This window comes from Octopus sinensis, linkage group LG26 (genome assembly GCF_006345805.1).
Source record: "Octopus sinensis linkage group LG26, ASM634580v1, whole genome shotgun sequence".
Lineage (NCBI taxonomy): Eukaryota > Metazoa > Mollusca > Cephalopoda > Octopoda > Octopodidae > Octopus > Octopus sinensis.
This window is the reverse complement of record NC_043022.1, coordinates 3,722,572-3,745,071: the sequence shown is the minus strand read 5'-3', so window position 1 is coordinate 3,745,071 and position 22,500 is coordinate 3,722,572. Positions and strand designations below refer to the sequence as shown.

General features: G+C 41.3%; 1 protein-coding gene and 1 non-coding gene across 3 annotated transcripts in view; one reads left to right on the top strand and one right to left on the bottom strand.

The window, feature by feature from the left end:
• The window catches only part of LOC115224855 (TNF receptor-associated factor 4), a 113,185-nt gene that overhangs the window by 30,375 nt on the left and 60,310 nt on the right, over window positions 1-22,500 (top strand). The window lies entirely within an intron of this gene.
• Window positions 2,955-3,059, bottom strand: LOC115224930. The gene has a single exon (XR_003882909.1). It is a non-coding gene; the product is annotated as a U6 spliceosomal RNA (small nuclear RNA).

Sequence of the window (22,500 nt, the reverse complement as noted above, 5' to 3'; positions counted from 1 at the left end):
CACTACAAAAGCATTTTTTCTTCCCCCCTTCTCGTGTAATCTCTGCTATTTTCGCCCCCATCTGTTTGGCACATTATTTTCGTGTTGTGATGCTATTTCGGTAAGCGCTGCTGCCATAGGAACCGTTATGCAATGTCTACAGACAAGCAGAATCTGGTGGGGGTGCGAGATATCAAAATGTCATTTGTTTGACTCGGGTGGCGTTTTCGGTTACTTTGTGTCACTGAAATCTCTCTTTGGGTTACGGGTTTCATAAACATATTCTGTTTATTATTTATATGTATGCCAGGGAGGCGGGGTGGGGTGGGGTGGGGTGGGGGGTGGTGGTGCTTAAATGCTAACGTGTGTGTGTGTGTGTTTGTGAATGCGTGTGTGTGTGTTGGTTTGTTTTTGTGTGAAGACTTGTGTAACTGCGTGTGTGTGTGTGTGTGTGCATGTGTGTGTGTGTGCATGTGTGTGTGTGCATGTGTGTGTGCATGTGTGTGTGTGTGTGCATGTGTGTGTGTGTGCATGTGTGTGTGTGTGCATGTGTGTGTGTGTGCATGTGTGTGTGTGCATGTGTGTGAAGACTGTGTAACTGCGTGTGTGTGTGTGCATGTGGGTGAAGACTTGTGCATGTATATTTGTGTGTGTGTGTATGGTGTTGTGTGTGTGTGTGTGTGAAGACTTGTGTGTGTGTGTGTGCATAGTGTGCATGTGTGAAGATTGTGCATGTATATTTGTGTGTGTGTGTGTGCATGTGTGTGTGTGTGCATGTGTGTGTGTGCATGTGTGTGTGTGTGCATGTGTGTGTTTGTGCATGTGTGTGTGCTGTGTGGTGTTGTTGTGTGATGTGTGTGTGTGTGATGTGTGTGTGTGTGCATGTGTTTGTGTGTGCATGTGTGTGTGTGTGCATGTGTGTGAAGACTTGTGTAACTGCGTGTGTGTGTGTGTGCATGTGTGTGTGTGTGCATGTGTGTGTGTGCATGTGTGTGTGTGTGCATGTGTGTGTGTGTGCATGTGTGTGTGTGTGCATGTGTGTGAAGACTTGTGTAACTGCGTGTGTGTGTGTGGTTGTGCATGTGTGTGAAGACTTGTGCGTGTGTATGTGTGAAGACTTGCGTAACTGCACTCGCGCGTGTGTGTGTGTGTGTGAAGACTTGTGCGTGTATATATGTGTGTATGTGTGTGTGTGTGTGTGTGTGAAGACTTGTGCGTGTATATATGTGTGTGGATAATTATGTGTGCGTATTTATATGAATGAATGAATGTGTGACGACATGTGTATATATTTGTATGAGGACTTGTGTGTATATTTGTGTGTGTGTGTATGCATTGGTACATGTATGTGTGAACATATGTGTAATTACTGTGTGTGCACGCATATTTATGTATGTGTAAAAACATAGGAGTATTAATGTGTGTGTGTGTGTAAACATGATTATTGTGTGCATTTATGTGTGTATGTGTATATATATATGTGTGTATATATGTGTAAACATATGGATATTAATGTGTATGCTTCAATGTGTGTGAGAGATATGTTCATCATTTTCGAGTGAGTGAATATGGTTTCATATGGGTATAGCTATGTGTGTATAATGTGTGTGTATATATATGTGTGTATATCTTCATGTATGTATATATGTGTGCATGTATTCACACATTTTTCTGTCTTTCTCAAACACATTGTATTTCAGTTTCTCCTTTCCCTCTTACACATACACACACACACACACACACACACACACATGCGGCCCTTAATTACCTGGGTGAAGTTATTACCTCATTCACACACACGAAACAATAATTGGCCCTGCATTATGTGTCAGCATCTTCAGATCTCAAATTCCATTCTTAACGAGAGAAAATAACTGTTTCTCGCTAATCCCAAACCACAAAGATGAATATTTTAGAAGATTACTGCACGTAGTATCGTCTGTAGTTTAGTATATAGATCACTAAGTCTAGTCTGGTGTACTGTATCCCTGTGTGTTCTAAGGGGTCACTCAAAGGGCATCCGACTGTAAAATATGACCCCAAAAAAGGAATCCTGATGAATTCATAGGGTTTCACATGAGGCTAATCTCTGTGTCCCTAAAATGTTGGAGTATAGTTTGTTTAGTAGGGATGTACTTGTGACCCCTGTTTGGGTCCTTGAGACAGGTTTGGGAGAATGGGCCAAAGGTGCTTGAGTAGGGGACGGCTCAGATCTTTGCTTGAGTGATGCTTGGAATAATATTTATGATCCTTGTCACTATCATAGCTGGAGGGAATTAAAAAAAACCCTTAGAAGTGGGAGTAGGAAGAGATCATTAAAAGTGCATCTGACTAATATTATAGGACCTCAAAAAGGGGATTCTGATGAATTTGTGAGGCTCCACATGAAGTTAACTCCTGTGTCTCTAAAACATTGGAGGTTAGTTTATTTTTCTTAAGAATGCAGAAATGTACTCATGACCCTTAATTAGGGTCCTTGAAACAGATGGCGGTGAGAGAAAGCGCAAAAGGCGAATGAGTAGGGGACATCTCACATCTTTGCTTGAGTAAAACTGGGAATGATGTTTGCAATCTTTGTTAGTCAGTATTGTGGCTGGTGGATTAAATCTCAGTACTTGGCTGGCACTTATTTTATCGAGCCGGAAAGGATAAGTCAACCTTGACAGAATTTGAACTCAGAATGCAAAGTTGGCCAAAATGTATTTCAGCATTTTTGTCTTGTGTCCTAATGGTTCTGCCAGCTCGCTACCTTAGCTAAAGCTCTAAATAATCCTTTCTACTAAAAGCCACAAGGCCCGAAATTTGTGAGGAAGGGTTTGATCGATTACATCAACCCCAGTGTTTCATTGGTACTTACTTTATTGACCCCAAAATTTATCAACCTCTGCAGAATTTGAACTCAGGGTCATAAAGACAGGCAAAATTCTGATAAGCTTTTCATCTGGCATGCTAACAATTCTGCCAGGTTGCCACCTTGAAATATAGAATGCTTCACAAATTTGCCTGTCGTCCTTGTACAGGAGCCATGCTAATCTTCTGTATCATTCCAATCTTAGAATATGTACTGCCATAGCTAGTACTAAAGTTCTAATTAATGGTTTCAACATTGGGCCTTACACATTTCAATGTGATTGGCACCTGAGCTGGTGGAATGTAAAAGGCACCGTTCGTGTGTTGGACTCCACGGAGGCAATGACAGGTGACTAAGACCTTTGGCAATATAATGTGCTTGAGAAGACCTGTTAAGCCAAGTGAAACCATAGTCATGGCTGATGACTGTGCCATCTGACTGGCACCTGAGCTGGTGGCATGTAAAAGGCACCGTTCGTGTGTTGGACCCCACGGAAGCAATGACAGGTGACTAAGATCTTTGGCAATATAATGTGCTTGAGAAGACCTGTTAAGCCAAGTGAAACCATAGTCATGGCTGATGACTGTGCCATCTGACTGGCACCTGAGCTGGTGGCATGTAAAAGGCACCGTTTGAGTGTTGGACCTCACGGAGGCAGTGACAGGTAACCAAGACCTTTGGCAATATACGGTGCTTGTGTAGACTTGTCAAGCCAAGTGAGATCATAGTCGTGGCCGATGCCAGTGTCAGGTGAAGGGCACCCATGCCGGGGGCACATAAATAGCACCCACTACACTCTTGGAGTGGTTGGCATTAGGAAGGGCATCTAGCTGTAGAAACCATGCCAAATCAGACTGGAGTCTGGTGCAGCTCTCCAGCCATACCAGTTTTCAGTCAAACTGTCCAACCCATGCCAGCATGGAAAATGGACATTAAATGATGATGATGATGATGTAGAAAAAAGAAAAAAAATCAAAGAAAAACAATACTAAAAGCAAAATTTTTTTGTTTATCCTCAAGTTGGATCTGTTCCATCAGACTTACAGTCAAAGGCTCTCTAGCCATGACCATCCTGTCGTTTGTTCATTCATCGTGTATCTCAGACTATATCTTTTAGTCATACGACTTTCTTGCATGATGGTCATAAATGGTGGGAAATAAATGGGAAGCTGTGGTGTTTATGCCTTATCTGAAATGTCTGCTGGTGACGTCAAGGTGATGTGGAACAGTTCCAGGGTAGGATTTGAAACTGGTTCATGGAGGTGATTAGTCAGAATCTCACTACTGCTCTGCCCCCACCCCCACACGCTGCCTTCTACTCCATTGCAGCTTCTACCTACACCCACTCCTCCCACGCGGTAATAACAGTTTCACCAGCGACGGTAATTATAGTAAAATAGTAATGTTACATGCCAAGCTACAATCGTAATGGCATTTGGAATGGATACAAAACTGGGGGAGAGGGGGAGAGAAAGGAGGAGGGGAGAAGGGAAGAGAGAGAGAAAGGAGGAGGGGAGAAGGGAAGAGAGAGAGAAAGGAGGAGGGGAGAGGGGGGAGAGAGAGAAAGGAGGAGGATGAGGGGGAGAGAGAGAGGGTGCAATAATTACAAAAACAATGACCACACTAGGGTGATGGCGGAGGTGGTGATAATGGTTGTGGTGATGGTGTTAGTGGTGGAAGTGGTAAAGTTTGTGGTGGTGGTGGTGACAGCAGTGATGATGGTGGTGGTGGTGGCGGTAGTGGTGGTAGTTGTAGTGACAGTAGTGGTATTGGTGATAGTAATGGGGGTAGTGATAATGGTTGTGGTGGTAGTGGTGGTGGTGGCAGCGGCAATGGTCGTGGTGGCAGTAGTGGTGGTAGTTGTAGTGACAGTAGTGGTATTGGTGATAGTAATGGGGGTGGTGGTGATAATGGTTGTGGTGGTAGTGGTGGTGGTGGTGGCAGCGGCAATGGTCGTGGTGGCAGTAGTGGTGGTAGTTGTAGTGATAGTAATGGGGGTGGTGGTGATAATGGTTGTGGTGGTAGTGGTGGTGGTGGTGGTAGTGGTGGCAGCAGCAATGGTCGTGGTGGCGGTAGTTTTAGTGACAGTAGTGGTATTGGTGATAGTAATGGAGGTGGTGGTGATAATGGTTGTGGTGGTGGTGGTGGTGGCAGCAGTGATGATGGTGGTGGTGATGGCAGTGGTAGCAGTAGTGGTGGTAGTTGTGACAGTAGTGGTGTTGATGATAGTAATGGTGGTGGTGGTGGCAGCAGCAACGGTTGTGGTGATGGCAGTAGTGGTGGTAATTGTAGTGACAGTAGTGATATTGGTGATAGTAATGGTTGTGGTAGTAGTGGTGGTGGTGGTGGTGGTAGTTGTGGTGATAGTGGTGGTGGTGGTGAAAATAGTTATGGTGGTGGTGGTGGTGGTGGTAGTTGTGGTGATAGTGGTGGTGGTAGTTGTATTGACAGTAGTGGTATTCGTGATAGTAATGGTTGTGGTAGTAATGGTGGTGGTGGTGGTGGTGGTGAGAGCAGGAAGGGTGGCAGTGGCGCCAGGTGCACAACTGAAACGAGATCCGCTTGCTGGTTGGTTCCGTAGTTCCTCCTTAACTTCTAAAAGACCGGCCTTCGATATTGGTTCGCCTCGGTTTGTTTTTTCCTGTGAGGTAACAATTAATTGCTTTGTGGTTTCTCGTTTCCCTCTGCCCACCCCACCACCCCACCTCGCTTCACACCCATTCTCACTCGCCAGAACGGCAATCGGTGAAATGCATTCATGCAGATGAATGACTTCAAGTGCACATTGGGGAATGTATATGACATAGGTATACATATATATGTATATACATATATATATGTATGTATGATATATACATATATTTATATGTATGTATGATATATATATATATATGTATATGTATGATATCTCTTTTTTTTTCTTTTTATTTTTTTGTCATTTGACTGCAGCCATGCTGGAGCACTGCCTTTAGTCGAGCAAATCGAGCCCGGGACTTATTCTTTGTAAGCCCAGTACTTATTTTATCGGTCTCTTTTGCCGAACCGCTAAGTGACGGGGACGTAAACACACCAGCATCGGTTGTCAAGCAATGCTAGGGGGACAAACACAGACACACGAACACACACACGCATATATATATATATATATATATATATATATATATATATATATACATACATATATACGACAGGCTTCTTTCAGTTTCCGTCTACCAAATCTACTTACAAGGCATTGGTCGGCTCGGGGCTATAGCAGAAGACACTTGCTCAAGATGCCATGCAGTGGGACTGAACCTGGAACCATGTGTTGGTAAGCAAGCTACTTACCACACAGCCACTCCTGCGCCGATATGCATGTATGATATATATGTATGTACAATATATATATATATATATATATATATATATATGTATATGTATGATATCTCTTTTTTTTTCTTTTTATTTTTTTGTCATTTGACTGCAGCCATGCTGGAGCACTGCCTTTAGTCGAGCAAATCGAGCCCGGGACTTATTCTTTGTAAGCCCAGTACTTATTTTATCGGTCTCTTTTGCCGAACCGCTAAGTGACGGGGACGTAAACACACCAGCATCGGTTGTCAAGCAATGCTAGGGGGACAAACACAGACACACGAACACACACACGCATATATATATATATATATTATATATATATATATATATATATATATATACATACATATATACGACAGGCTTCTTTCAGTTTCCGTCTACCAAATCCACTTACAAGGCATTGGTCGGCTCGGGGCTATAGCAGAAGACACTTGCTCAAGATGCCATGCAGTGGGACTGAACCTGGAACCATGTGGTTGGTAAGCAAGCTACTTACCACACAGCCACTCCTGCGCCGATATGCATGTATGATATATATGTATGTACAATATATATATATATATATATATGGTAAACTTAAGTAATATTTTATAATTAGGGTTCAGCAAAGATTTGTTTTACCACATACCGAAGTTTAGAAATAGCAGCCAAAAAACCTTAGCTATTTCTTGAAAACAATCCACGGGGATTGTTTTCAAGTATTTTGGTTTTTCTGGGAGTCCCTTTTTAAAGTAGAAGAAATAGCTAAGGTCTTTTGGCAAATCTTTGCTGAACCCTAATTATAAAGTATATATATATACTGGAGTAAGCACATAAATGTGAAACAAGGTGGAAAAAAAAGTACTCAAATACCAGAGGTAGAGTAATATGCTTTATTTAAAAGCATTGCTTGACAACTAATGTTGGTGTGTTTACATCCCTGTAACTTAGCAGTTCAGCAAAAGAGACCAATAGAATAAGTAATAGGCTTACAAAGAATAAGTCCTGGAGTTGATTTGTTCGACTAAAGGCAGTGCTCCAGCATGGCTGCAGTCGAATGACTGAAAGGAACAAAAGAATTAGTTGAGTCCCAGGGTGTGTGTGTGTTGTGGCTATTTAGGGGGTGGATTTGAAACACTTCGATGCAAATGCTGCAGCACAGTCACAGTGTAAAGCCTGAAACCAGTAAAATAATATTGGCATATAATCTTACCGAAAGGAACCCTAGAAGCGGACGTGGGGGTTATGGGGTGTGGGCGGGACAGACAGCGAAGACAGAAAGCTGAGTCTGTGGTTTGTGTGTTGCACCATATGTTAACCTGACCATATCAATGCTCCTGATGTGTTCTCGTTAATTATATCATCTGACTGTGAAACCAAAATAGAAAATAACATAACAGTCAGCTTTAACAGTCGCTGACGATGACGGACGACGACGGTGATGACGGTGCCGACAGCTGATAACTCTTATGGCTAGAATCATAAGAATATTACTTTCTGTTTTAGTTACAAACAATCTCTTTTTAGTAATCTTTGCCTTAAATGGTAAACAAGGGGATTTGCAAGGGGTCAGATTTATTATTATTATTTTTGTTTATGTTTATATTGTTCTCACTGCAAAAGTAATTAATGTGTAATTTTTCTGGTTTGAAGGGTAAATAGCAATAAGGGTAAATAGCGATAAGGGTAGATAGCTGTTCTGCTTCTACTCGGCTGTGTATGTGTTAGTACGGCATAAAAGACTGTAGCTGAAATATTTAGAATTCCTGAGGCTGGGTATTTCAGCTTGTCTGCTGCACATGTTGGTATGTGTTAGGGGCCCAGAGTGGAAATGTCTGAAATACCTGAGGGTGGGTAATTCAGTATGTCTGATGCACAGATTGGCATGTCTTGGAGAGGGAGGGTCTGATATGGTAGTATCTAGAATATGAGGGTGGGTACTTCAATTTGTTCAATGCATGTATTGGTATGAATTGAGGGCCTGTAGCAGAAATATCTAGAATATATAAGGGTGGGTACTTCAGTTTGTTTGATGCATGTATTGGTATGAATTGAGGGCCTGTAGCAGAGATATCTAGAATATATAAGGGTGGGTACTTCACTTTGTTCAATGCATGTATTGGTATGAATTGAGGGCCTGTAGCAGAGATATCTAGAATATATAAGGGTGGGTACTTCAGTTTGTTTGATGCATGTATTGGTATGAATTGAGGGCCTGTAGCAGAGATATCTAGAATATATAAGGGTGGGTACTTCACTTTGTTCAATGCATGTATTGGTATGAATTGAGGGCCTGTAGCAGAGATATCTAGAATATATAAGGGTGGGTACTTCAGTTTGTTCAATGGACATATTAGTATATATGGAGGACTTGGAGCAGAAATATATATGGTTGGGTACTTCAGTTTGTTTGACGCACATATTGGTGTGCATTGAGGGCCTGGAGCAGAAATATCTAGAATATATAAGGGTGGGTACTTCAGTTTGTTCAATGGACATATTAGTATATATGGAGGACTTGGAGCAGAAATATATATGGTTGGGTACTTCAGTTTGTTTGACGCACATATTGGTGTGCATTGAGAGCCTGGAGCAGAAATATCTAGAATATATAAGGGTGGGTACTTCAGTTTGTTTGATATACATCATCATGATTTAACATCCATTGTCCATGCTGTCATGAGTTGAACAGGTTGACGAGGGCTGGTGAGCTGAGGGGCTGCACCAGACCCCAGTCTGATTTGGCATTGTTTCGTGGCTGGATGTCTTTCTTTACACCAAATCGCTCCAAGAGTGTAATGGGTGCTTTTACGTGGAACCAGTATGGGTGCCATTTGCGTGACACCTGCATGGGTGCCATTTGCGTGGCACCAGTATGGGTGCCATTTGTGTGGGACCAGTATGGGTGCCATTTGCGTGGCACCAGCATGGGTGCCATTTGCGTGGCACCAGCATGGGTGTCATTTGCGTGACACCAGCATGGGTGCCATTTGCGTGGCGCCAGCATGGGTGCCATTTGTGTGACACCAGTACGGGTGCCATTTGCGTGGCACAGCATGGGTGCCATTTGCGTGGCACCAGTATCTGCCATGACTGATTTTAGTTGGCTTGATGGGTCTTCTACTCCAGCATGGTATGTGGCTGAAGGACTTGGTCATTTGTCATTGCCTCTGTAAGGTCCAGCACTCGAAAGGTGCTTTTTACACACCACCAGCATCAGCCATATTGCCTCTGTGCGGCCCAACATTCAAAAGGTGCTTTTTATATGCCACTGGCGTGGGTGCCTACCCCTGCAATGTCATCCTAAAAATAATCACCTCATTGAAATCTCAAAGCCATAAGACAATACATGATTAATTCAAACCCATGTGAATAAATAAGCATTAAATTTGACAGAGTAATCTGAATGCTAAAGGGTCCAGTGATGTTGAAGATGATGATGATGATGTTTATAGTGACATCTCCATCACTCTGTCAACTGCAATCTGAAAAGACGGAGAAAAAAAATGAAAATAAAAATCAGTAACCTCAGCAAGGTTTGAACTCACAACCTAAGAGTAACGGAACTGAAATATAGTTTTTCTATCTCAGTCACATCCCCCTGATCTTTACCCCTCCTTTTCCTCTATTTAATATTATTAATCAATATAATAATATTATTATAAGTGTTATTTATGTAAGTTCTCTTCAGCCCCTCCTCTGCAGATGTCCTCCCTTTAGGGGTTCATTACATAAACCCTACAGCCATACTTTATCTTCTTAGTGGCAGCAAGCTAATTAATTAGTGTCTTTTATCTTTCACTTGTTTCAGTCATTAGACTGTGGCCATGCTGGGGCACTGCCTTTGAAGAACATTTTAGTTGAATGAATCAATCCCTAGAATTTTTTTTAAGCCTAGTACTTATTTTATTAGTTACTTTTGCTGAACTGCTAAGTTACAGGGATTTAAACACACCAACACCAGTTATCAAGCAATGGAGGGGGACAAACAAAGACACACACACAACAGGCTTCTTTCAGTTTCCGTCTACCAAGTCCACTCACAAGGCTTTGGTGAACCCAAGGCCTTAGAAGAATACATTTACCCAAGGTGTCACACAGTAGGACTGAACCCAGAACCATGTAGTTGGGAAGCAAGTTTCTTACCACACAGCCATGCCTGTGCCTAATATATAATATTTTTTAATCTGGAAGGCAGCGAGCTGGCAGAATCGTTAGCATGCTGGGCGAAATGATTAGTGGTATTTCGTTTGCCGTTACGTCCTGAGTTCAAATTCCGCCGAGGTCGACTTTGCCTTTCATCCTTTCGGGGTCGATAAATTAAGTACCAGTTACACACTGGGGTCGATGTAATCGACTTAATACCTATGTCTGTCCTTGTTTGTCCCTCTGTGTTTAGCCCCTTGTAGGTAATAAAGAAATAGGTATTTCGTCTGCTGTTATGTTCTAAGCTCAAATTCTGCCGAGGTCGACTTTGCCTTTCATCCTTTCGGGGTCGATAAATTAAGTACCAGTTACACACTGGGGTCGATGTAATCGACTTAATACCTATGTCTGTCCTTATTTGTCCCCTCTGTGTTTAGCCCCTTGTGGGTAATAAAGAAATAGGTATTTCATCAGTCTTTACATTTTGAGTTCAGATTCCATCGAGATCAACTTTGACTTTCATCCTTTTGGGGTGGATAAATTAAGTACCAGTTGCATACTAGTGTTGATCTAATTGATTGCCCCACCTCCAAAATTTGGGGCCTTGCGCGTAGAGTACTCATTTACACTTTTACTTATTTCAGTCATTTGACTGTGGCCATGCTGGAGCACCTCCTTTAGTTGAGCAAATCGAAGCAAGGACTTATTCTTTGTAAGCCTAGTACTTATTCTATCAGTCTCTTTTGCCGAACTGTTATGTTACAGGGACGTAAACACACCAGCATCGGTTGTCAAGCGATGTTGGGGAGACAATCACAGACACACAAACATATACACACACATACATATATATTTATATATATATATATATATATACATATACGATGGGCTTCTTTCAGTTTCCATCTACAAAAACCACTCACAAGGCTTTGGTCGACCTGAGGCTGTAGTAAAAGACACTTGCCCAAGGTGCCACGCAGCGGGGCTGAACCCGGAACCATGTGGCTGGTAAGCAAGCTACTTACCACACAGCCGCTCCTACACCTAGAAAAGAATAATTTTTGTTAAGTATCAGGCTTAAAGGAAAAATAAATAAATGCAGGGGTTGATTCATTTGACTAAAAAATCTTCAAAGCAGTGCTCCAGCATGACCACAGTCTGTTTGAAGCAAGTAAGAGAAAGATATTGCTCAATGCCGACAACAGTGGTGATTACTCTTTTGCTTTTTTATTTGTTTATCATTTGACTGCGGCCATGCTGGAACACCACCTTTAATAAATATCATTGTCAATTGCATCACTAAATATGCATTAATTTAATTTTGATAACGATTATCCAGATTATAACAAGTTAATCCATTGCTTTCCCCCCCCCCTCTCAGCACCTGTCGAGTAATCTTATTTAAAGTGGCCTGTTTCTCTTTGACACACTTTTCTCGTTTAAATCCCTCTTATCTTTCCCTGTTGAGTCTCACAGGCGCAAAGACAGGTGACCGAGACTTCTGGTGGTTTGCTGCGCTTGAGGAGACGTTCCAAGCTAAGTGAAATCATGATTGTGGCCGGTATCAATCACACATTAAAAGGTACCCATGTCAGTGATGCGTAAAAGGTACCTGTGCCGGTGACACTTAAAATGGCACCCATGCTGGTGACACTTAAATATATATATATATATATATAAATATACTCTTTCTTTACTCTTTTACTTGTTTCAGTCATTTGACTGCGGCCATGCTGGAGCACCGCCTTTAATCGAGCAACTCGACCCCGGGACTTATTCTTTTGTAAGCCCAGTACTTATTCTATCGGTCTCTTTTGCCGAACCGCTAAGTAACGGGGACATAAACACACCAGCATCGGTTGTCAAGCAATGTTGGGGTGACAAACACAGACACACAAACGCATATATATATATATGTATATATATATATATATATATACATATACGACGGGCTTCTTTCAGTTTCCGTCTACCAAATCCACTCCCAAGGCTTTGGTCGGCCCGAGGCTATAGTAAAAGACACTTGCCCAAGATGCCACGCAGTGGGACTGAACCCGGAATCATGTGGTTGGTAGACAAGCTACTTACCACACAGCCACTCCTGCGCCTATATATATATATATATATTATATATATATATATATATGTATATACATGACAGGCTTCTTTCAATTTCCATCGACGAACTCCGCTCACAAGGCTTTGGTCGGTTCAAGGCTATAGCAAAAGACTTGCCCAAGGTACCATGCAGTGGGACTGAACCCAGAACCATGTGGCTTGGAAGCGAGCTTCTTACCGCACAGCCACACCTTTATCTAAATCAAAACATTCCATCTAAATTCCACATCGGTTTACATTTCCAGACTCCAATTCATTATTGACATTTAATTTACTAAATTCTTCGTTATTTTCAAGACAGTTTATTTCACCAGAGGAGAAGAGTAGAAATTACCTCTTTTTCAGCTCTACAACAATGTCCAGCAAACTGGACTCTCCTACCTTTCACAAGAGATGACACAGGTGGTAGTTTCCCATATATTTGCATTTTGGTTGGATGGCGCTTCCACGAGAGATTTTGAGCTCTCATAAGGAGGCGAGTGTAGGTTCCATCCAACTGCCTCTCAAGCTTCTTTGATAACGTCCAGGTTTCTGAGCCATATAGTAGAATTGGTTTGACTGTGGCTTTGAATATTTCAAGCCATCTACTCGCAATACCAGAGGGCGCACACTCTCCTACCCTGATGTAATCTCCAGGGATACAGGCATCCAGCAACAGGACCTCCGTAATGCCATGATGGACCGTGAAGTCTGGCGTAGCATGGTAAATTCCATTGTCTCGACCACAGTCGAACAATGATGATGATGATGATTATTTCACCAGAAATACAGTAACAAAGGAGTTAAGCAGATATTAACCCTTTTGATACTAACCCGGCCAAAACCGGCTCTGGCTCTGAGTATAAATGTCTTGTTTTCATAAGTTTTGAATTAAAATCTTCCACCAAACCTTAGTCACAATTTATGTTCCTAACACTAGCTTAATGATAACTAAGTTATTTTACTAAATTCTTTGTTATATTTACAATTAATTGAAAGAAACTCAGAGCATCTCAAAATGAATATGGTAATGAAAGGGTTAAAAACGTGTCTAGGAAAACTTTTCTTCTACAAAAAATAAAAACAAAAACGGAAAATTGTTCAATTAATAAATGTTTTAAAACACAGCTGTTTTATATTTTACATATCAGAAATATAGTTCCTGGCTCTTAGATCTGCGATATTAATAATAATAATAATAATAATAATTCTGGAGATTTATCTTCTCTTAACAACCCCTCAGGCTTTTATGATTCCTTATCTGGTCGGAGCATCTTGTGAGGAAGTTAAAAACTTCGTTAATGGCTTTTTTAGCCCACCTGACTAAACATTATCTCCTTGTTGTTTTTGTTTTTTTTTTTCCTCATGACAAATATTATCTTCCAGTCATCTCTGCCTCATCATAATCAGCACAACACACACACACACACACACACACATGAAAGATGGCTCCCGTTATCCTAGAGCGTGATGTATATTTAAGTGGGTCTGTCTGTGTGTGTTGAGTAGAGGGGGTAGGTTTTGATATTTAAATTAATGTCTTGAAACTTAAAGAAAATTTCCATCCTTCCTGGATTAATAAAATAAAGTATCAGTTAAGTTCTGGCGCTGATGTAATTGGCTGACCCCCACTCCCCTAAAATTGCCGGCCTTGTGTCAAAATTTGAAACAATGTATGTAACTATGGAAACTCCATCGGTTATGATAATGAGGGTTTCATTCGATCCAATCAATGGAACAGCCTGCTCGTGAAGTCAATGTGCAAGTGGCTGAATATTCCACAGACACGCAGATACTTCACATAGTTCTCAGGGAGATTTTGCATGACACAGAATGTGACAAGGCTGGCCCCTTTTGTATTACAGGTACGACTCATTTTTGCCAGCTGAGTGGACTGGAACAATGAGCAGTAAAGTAACTTGCTCAAGGACACAAATCATTACCTGTATATTTATTTACTACCCACAAGGGGCTAAACTCAGAGGGGACAAACAAGGACAGACAAAGGGATTAAGTCGATTACATTGACCCAGTGCATAACTGGTACTTGATTTATCGACCCCGGAAGGATGAAAGGCAAAGTCGACCTCGGCGGAATTTGAACTCGGAACGTAACGACAGACGAAATATGGCTACGCATTTTCGCCCGGCGTGCTAACGTTTCTGCCAGCTCACGTAGCCAACTCTTATTTCTGTGGATCCTTAATGTCTGAGTTGGCTACAAGGTTTACTTTGAGGACCTATCATGTCCTTTGACATTCTCTTATCAGCACTGACTTTCCAGACAATCTTATAATCCACACTAATTTACACTGATGTACAGGGGTGGGATACCCATCATCATTTAGCATCCGTTTTCCATGCTGGCATGGGTTGGACGGTTTGACAGGAGATGGTCAGCCTGGGGAACTGTGCCAAGCTCCACTGTCTGCTTTGGCAGGGTTTTTGCAGCTGGATGCCCTTCCAAATGCCAACCACTATTTAATCAAGTGAATTTAATTTTTTTTCATTTAGAATGTGTTGGTCAAAGTGACCGACCACTACACTTGTATTGGTCATATGTCAACTAATGACGAGAGAGTCCATCCTAAAAAAAATATATATATATATATATGATTGATGCATGACAGTTAAACCATTCCGGTTTCGACTCTAATGTTAATCACATTAAAACTCCCACTGTCGTTTATACACACAGGTTATCCGCATCCGAGGGTAGACTATGACATAACACAAAGACCACAGCATAGAATTGTGTGCGACATGTATACAGCTGTCATCAGCTCAATTTCAAACACCTGCACTCACTTTCTCATAAGGCATATGCTTGTAACAGGTTTGGTAGCATCTCAGCTATGGGCCCTCAAATAACGACTTGACTCTGATTTTATTTGAACCCTTTTGTATTACTTAAACTGCCCGCATCTGACCAAAATATTCTGTTATTTTGTGTTCAAACTGGCCAGATCTGGCCTCTCACACCTACCCTACAATGCCATTCTCGAAATAAACTGTCACCTCATGAACATTTTGAGGCTACAAGACAATTTGTGATTAAACATGAATAAATAAGCATTACATTCGACAGAGTAATATGAGTGCTAAAGGGTAGATCCAGCCTCTTACACCTGCTCTACAATGTCATTCAGAAAATAGTCACATCATCAAAATTTTGAGGCTACAAGACATCATCATCATCATCATCGTTTAACGTCCGCTTTCCATGCTAGCATGGGTTGGACGGTTCAACTGGGGTCTGGGAAGCCCGAAGGCTGCACCAGGCCAGTCAGATCTGGCAGTGTTTCTAGAGCTGGATGCCCTTCCTAACGCCAACCACTCCGAGAGTGTAGTGGGTGATTTTATGTGCTACCGACACAGGTGCCAGACGAGGCTGGCGAACGGCCACGCTCGGATGGTGTTTTTTATGTGCCACCGACACAGGTGCCAGACGAGGCTGGCAGACGGCCACGCTCGGATGGTGTTTTTTATGTGCCACCGACACAGGTGCCAGACGAGGCTGGCGAACGGCCACGCTCGGATGGTGTTTTTTATGTGCCACCGACACAGGTGCCAGACGAGGCTGGCAAACGGCCACGCTCGGATGGTGTTTTTTATGTGCCACCGACACAGGTGCCAGACGAGGCTGGCAAAAGATGATTCATGATTAATTCAAAACAATCAGAATCAATAAATTGGCAGAGTGATCTGAACGCCAAAGGGTTAAATATATTTTTGGGGACAATTGTGGCAGTTCCTCAGTTAATACGTATAATGGATTTCCTTCTTTACGCCCCCCCCCGAAGTTCTTTGATATTTTAGCTCTTTATGCCATTTCCTCCAAGACCCTATTTATCATCCATGAGTTCCTTCCTTCCTTCCTACACCTGTTACTATCACTACTAATTCCATTGAGGAGAGGACTTATCTATCAAGTAGGTCTTCCGTCTTCTCACCCCCCTCACTCCTCTCCATTTTGAATCCACCCTCCCCTTCTTGTGTAGTTGGAAAGTGAAGATGGTGGCAATGGAGGGGGTGATGTAATAATTTAAGAAAAAAAAAATATATCCATCTTGTCTTTCTGTGGTGCAAATAGGACAAAACCAGAAAGAAGGGAAGACGTGGAAAAGAACAGAAAGTCATTGAAGGGGTCACGGAATTTTTGACAAAGGAACTCTGACAAACTAATAATGGACAGTTAGTCAAAATCCATTGATACAGTTGCAAATGCAGCAATGGAAAAGTTTTCCGGAATAAATAAATAAATAAATGAATGGAAATTGAAACGGTAAGTGTGTTAAATATTAAGGCAGTATGACCCTCCCCAGATACAGCAAAATAATAATAATCATCTTTTCTACTAAAGGCACAAGGCCTGAAATTTGAGGGGAGGGTGCTAGTCAATTGCATCACCTTTTATGAACCCCTGAAAGGATGAAAGGCAAAGCTGACCTTGGCAGAATTTGAACTTGTCCGGCATGCTAATGATTCTACCAGCTCATTACCTTAAAAATAAGAGCATTCAGAGAGTGCAAACCTCCTTCAAGGCAACACCGATGTGCTCTCAATGATTAGCCAGACATGATTTTTAAAATGAAAATATCTGAAATAAACTCGACTGCTCTCATAAACAAGAATAGTGAAAAGGAATTCAACCGCTCTCAGAAATGAAGTAAAAAATCCGGAAAAATAATCCAGAATCCTTGTCCGGTGCCAGATCGATCCCAAAATCTAATCAGTTTGTTCCAGTCATGAGGTCACACATCCTTGAAAGTTTCATCCAAATTCATCCAGCGGTTCTTAAGATACCTTGTCCACAGACAAAGAAACAAACGCAACTGAAAACAATACCTCTGCCTTCGTTAAGGTGGAGCTAATGATAATGATGATGATAAAGCTAGAATGAAGATCAAATAAGTAGTACATGTGATTACTGGCAAAATAACCGTCCCTAAACATATATAAAAATATATACACACCCATACATATATATGTGTGTGTGTATAAATACACACATATATATTATGGTCTGAGTTCAAACATACATAAATGGGGTACTTGTCTGTAAACATACTTTATATATATATATATATATATACAGTGATGCCCCAATACACAAGCAAATTATATTTACAGATAAATTCCTCTATTTACATAATATTGAGGTCTCTTTCTTTTGTTATCTTACCGTTTTTACCAATATATCGATGTTCGTGTGCAGCAACTGCACCAAGGACTGCCACTCTAGAATTGGACTGTTCAGTCATAGCAGACGCTGCACATCATCAAAGTAGGCCCCACCCTTGGCGCAACCCATTGTCCATCAAGACAGACGGGGATAAAGAAGAAGAAATATATATATATATAAAGGGAAAGTTTACGAAAATAAGCAAAAGACGAAGGCAGGTGGAGTACAAACAAACAAATGTATTAGTATAGCGCTCAGGAATAGAAATAGAAAAAGTCTTTTACGTTTCGAGCCTACGCTCTTCGACAGAAAGATACACAGAAAAAAACAAGGAGAGAAAAAAAAATGCGTGTAGGAGCTAACGATCTATCATGGCGTATATATAATGAGATTCTTTTATTGGAACTTGGATACTTTTTACTTTTTACATTGATTGGTACTTAAGCAAGTTTTTCTAGAATTTGCCATTTCTTTAACTCTACCTCTCTTGGTCAAAAACTAAAGTTATTGAACATTACTCAAACCCTTGAGGTGTACGTGTGTGTGTGTAAGGACGCCATCTGACCATGTGGAATCTGTGTTGTTGGTCTGTGAGCTCAAGTGATATAAAGTCACACTCACCTTCTCCTCCTCCTCCTCCTCTGCCTTCTTCAGAGTAAATAGACGGAGTGGTGTGGAGGGGTGGGGGTGAAGAAATTCAATCAGACATTCCTTCCTGATTTAGACCCAAGCTGATAGGTATATCACCTCTCTCTCTCCCTCTCTCTCTCTCTCTAGGTGTTCACTGGTCTGTTATGGTTCTATGATAGACTCTGTGTGTGTGATGTTACGTTTTTTCCCTGCATTAGACCAAAGGTGATAGATCTGTTCTCTCTCTCCTTCCTCCCCTCCATCACTCTTGTCTCTCTCCCTTTCTCTAGATTTCTCTCTCACCCCTCTCTTTCTCTCTCTGTCCGTCACTCTTCTCTCCCTCTCCATCCAACTGGACATGTTACTTTGGTGTTCCCTGTTCTCTTATGGTTCTATGGTGTGTGTGTGTGTGTAAAGGTGAGTAGGGTGGCAGTAGTGGGAGTGGGGTGGAGGATGTTAATTTCCTCCGATTGTGTCCTACTTACAGAACCATTACTGGGGCCTTGTCTTGGCCCCTTTTTGATGTTTTAATACTGTGACAGCTGTCAAAATACCTTACTGGACTGGTGGCGGGTAGAGGTGGTGTAACATTGCATGTGTGTGTGTGTGTGTGATGCATATTTATCTGTGTGCATGTGAGACAGACATGGACAAACACAGACACACACACACACATGCACACACAGACACAGACATGTACACACACACACATAGACACAGACAGACAGACTCACACACACGCACATGCACACAGACATGCACACATAGACAGACAGACAGACAGACATGTACACACACACACATAGACACAGACAGACAGACTCACATAGACACACACACACACATGCACACAGACATGTACACACACACACACTCATACACACACACACACACACACAGACTGACATACAAACAGAAAAACACAGATACACATACAGACACACAGACAGACAGCTGGGCTGAAAGACAGACAGACAGACAGACAGACTGGTTGACTGAGAGAGAGAGAGACAGACAGACAGACAGCTAAGTAGGGCTCTCATTTAGTTGTGGACTATTGCAATTATAGACTGCTGTCATGGCTACTTATATTCCAGTTTTTCTGTTCGAATTCTTTTTCCATATGACTCCACACACAAACAACAACAGCACTAACTGCCCCCCTCCACTCAGAAGGAATGTGGAATGTCTTAAGAAATATCTTGAATTTTCTCACATAGTGATTTAGTTGCAGACACACACACACACACACACATATTCACACGCACACACGCATATACAAAATTCAGGTAGTAATTTAATGAGGGTGTGTGACGGTGGGGGAGTATGCACATTCTTCTGTCTTACTCATGCACACACACACACACGCACGCACACACACACACACACACAAATATTTTATAGGCCCAGGCGTGGCTGTGTGGTAAGAAGCTTCCTTCTCAACTACATGGTTCCGGGTTCAGTCCCACTGCAAGGTCCCTTAGGTAAAGTGTCTTCTACTATAGCCACAGGCTGACCGAAGCCTTGCGAGTGGATTTGGTACATGGAAACTGAAAGAAGCCTGTCATATACATACATACATATATATATAAATAATGTAGGATAAAATTTTTTTCAGGAAAAAAATTTTATCAATGGCCAGCATATCAAAAAATACCAAAAAATTTTGGCATATATGGCATTAGAATTTTTCTTTTTCCCTTATCTTCTAAATAATAATATATATATATATATGTGTGTGTGTTTGTGATTGTCCCCCCCACCATTGGTTGACAACCAATGTTGGTATGTTTATGTCCCTGTAACTTAGTGGTTCAGCATAAGAGACTGATAGAATAAATACTACGCTTACAGAGAATAAAATCCTGGGGTTGATTAGTTTGATTAAAAATCGGTGCTCCAGCATGGCTGCAGTCAAATAACTGAAGCAAATAATAGAATATATATATATATATTCTTTTACTCTTTTACTTGTTTCAGTCATTTGATTGCTGCCATGCTGGAGCACCACCTTTTAGTCGAGCAACACGACCCCGGGACTTATTCTTTGTAAGCCCAGTACTTATTCTATCGGTCTCTTTTGCCGAACCGCTAAGTGACGGGGACGTAAACACACCAGCATCGGTTGTCAAGCAATGCTAGGGGGACAAATACAGACACATACACGCATATATATACGTATATACGACGGGCTTCTTTCAGTTTCCGTCTACCAAATCCACTCACAAGGCTTTGGTCGGCCCGAGGCTATAGTAGAAAACACTTGCCCAAGGTGCCACGCAGTGGGACTGAACCCGGAACCATGTGGTTGGTAAACAAGCTACATTCTTTTACGGTGATATACATACATACATACATATATATAACATATATATATATATATATATATATATATATATATATATTGTACAAAATATTTCACGTAAACCCAGAGTTTCTACCTCTTAAAAACAAGGAGTTACACCCTTTTTACATGTGATTTTTTGCTACCCTGGTAACCATTTATCTATTTTTTTCCATGTTAATTGTAAACAAGGGGAAAAAATATATATATATAAAGATGCACACGTGTATAAACACATGGATGCATAGGGTGCATACACAGCGATATACCCATAGAAATATGAATTGCATGCATATACACACACTGATCCAGATGCGTATATACAGGTATATGCATTCATTAGACATGAGTGTATATACATGGCTAGTACTTGCATATCTGTTTATGTAATATTAAGATATGTGTATAAAATGCGTTTGTTTATGTATGTGTGTAAATGGGGATGGGTGGGTGCATATATAAATATTATGGATGTATAAATGTATGGATGTGTATGTATAAGTGTATATGTAAGGTGTATGTGTATAAATATAGATGTGTGTGTGTGTATGTACAAATATGTATGGATGTATGTATGGCGATGTGCATGTGTGTATATATAAATCTATATATGAACATATGTCTGTGTATGCATATATATAAATGTATGGATGTATGTATAATTGTATGGATGTATGTATAAATGTATGGATGTGTATGTATAAGTATATATGCAAGGTGTGAGTGTATGTGTATAAATATGGATGTGTGTGTGTGTATATGAACAAATATGTATGGATGTATGTATGGCGATGTACGTGTGTGTATATATAAATATATGTATGAACATATGTCTGTGTATGCATATATATGCATCCAAGCATGCATGTATGTGTGTATAGATATGTATGGATGAACATGAGCACATAAATATGCGTATGTATACACGCATATATCCTTATGCTAATGTGTTGATGATCAAATCAGTCGTGTGACCGAATGAATCTGAAAGAAGTTGTTGCAACATTCATGCCTTTCCAAAGGCCATAATTGGAATACTTTAAGCATGACCATAAACAATCCTACACACATGTCGCCGTCCATTCGCTATAAACCTGCCACTGCGTCTCTGACACTCACCTCTACACGCCTAAACAATCATTACATACTGTTCATTATATACACCCAGCTCAGTTTTGATCTAGGACAGCCACGATCAAAGACATTCCACACATGACTGTCCCATTTTTCTCTTTCATACTTTGGGTGTATAGTCGCAGGCGTGGCTGTGTGGCAAGAAGCTTGCTTCCCAACCACATGGTTCTGGGTTCAGTCCCACTGTGTGTCACTTTGGGCAAGTGTCTTCTACTAAAACCTTGGGCTGACCAAAGCTTTGGGAGTGGATCTGATAGACAGAAACTGAAAGACATCCATTGTATATATATATGTGTGTGTATGTGTGGTAAGAAGCTTGCTTCCTAACCACATGGTTCTGGGTTCTGTATTTTTTTTAACCACTAGCCTTGAAACCACCCTTTGGGCAGCATTCAGGTTAGCTCCTACAGAAGGCACCTTCGAGGCCTTTGGCCCCACCATCAAGCTACTTCACAGCCCTCTACCTTTCTATAATGAAACTTATTTCTGCAAATGTGCCAAGCACTGATGCTGATCATAGTGTAATCAATAAGCGTAGGAGCGAGGTAAATGCAGTAAAAATAGGGAGGTCAGCAGGGCCCCAAGTAAGCGCCCTTCAGAAATTGAACCTCTTTGTGATACTCCCTGGGGGCTCATTGTATGAAATTCATTGTCATTGCTCCGATTTGGTCGCCAATGCCATTTATTTAGTTTAAAATGCAGTTATAATAGTGGGTTCACGGGGCCCCAATTAGGTGACCCTTAAAAAAATAGACCCCATTAGGACATTCCCTGAGATTAGGGGAATTGCTAGTCTGACTT